Here is a 229-nt window from a genome sequence, read left to right as displayed (position 1 = left end):
GCCACCCGAACCCAGAACTGCACCAGACACGCTGCCAGCCACCCGAAACCCAGAACTGCACCAGACACGCTGCCAGCCACCCGAACCCCAGAACTGCACCAGGGATGCTGCCAGCCACCCGAACCCCGGAGCTGCACCAGACACGCTGCCAGCCACCCGAACCCCAGAACTGCACCAGACACGCTGCCAGCCACCCGAACCCCAGAACTGCACCAGGGAAGCTGCCAGC

Source organism: Sapajus apella, unplaced genomic scaffold (genome assembly GCF_009761245.1).
Source record: "Sapajus apella isolate SASKATOON/1434 unplaced genomic scaffold, GSC_monkey_1.0 scaffold181, whole genome shotgun sequence".
Lineage (NCBI taxonomy): Eukaryota > Metazoa > Chordata > Mammalia > Primates > Cebidae > Sapajus > Sapajus apella.
Note: the sequence above shows the minus strand (reverse complement) of the source record.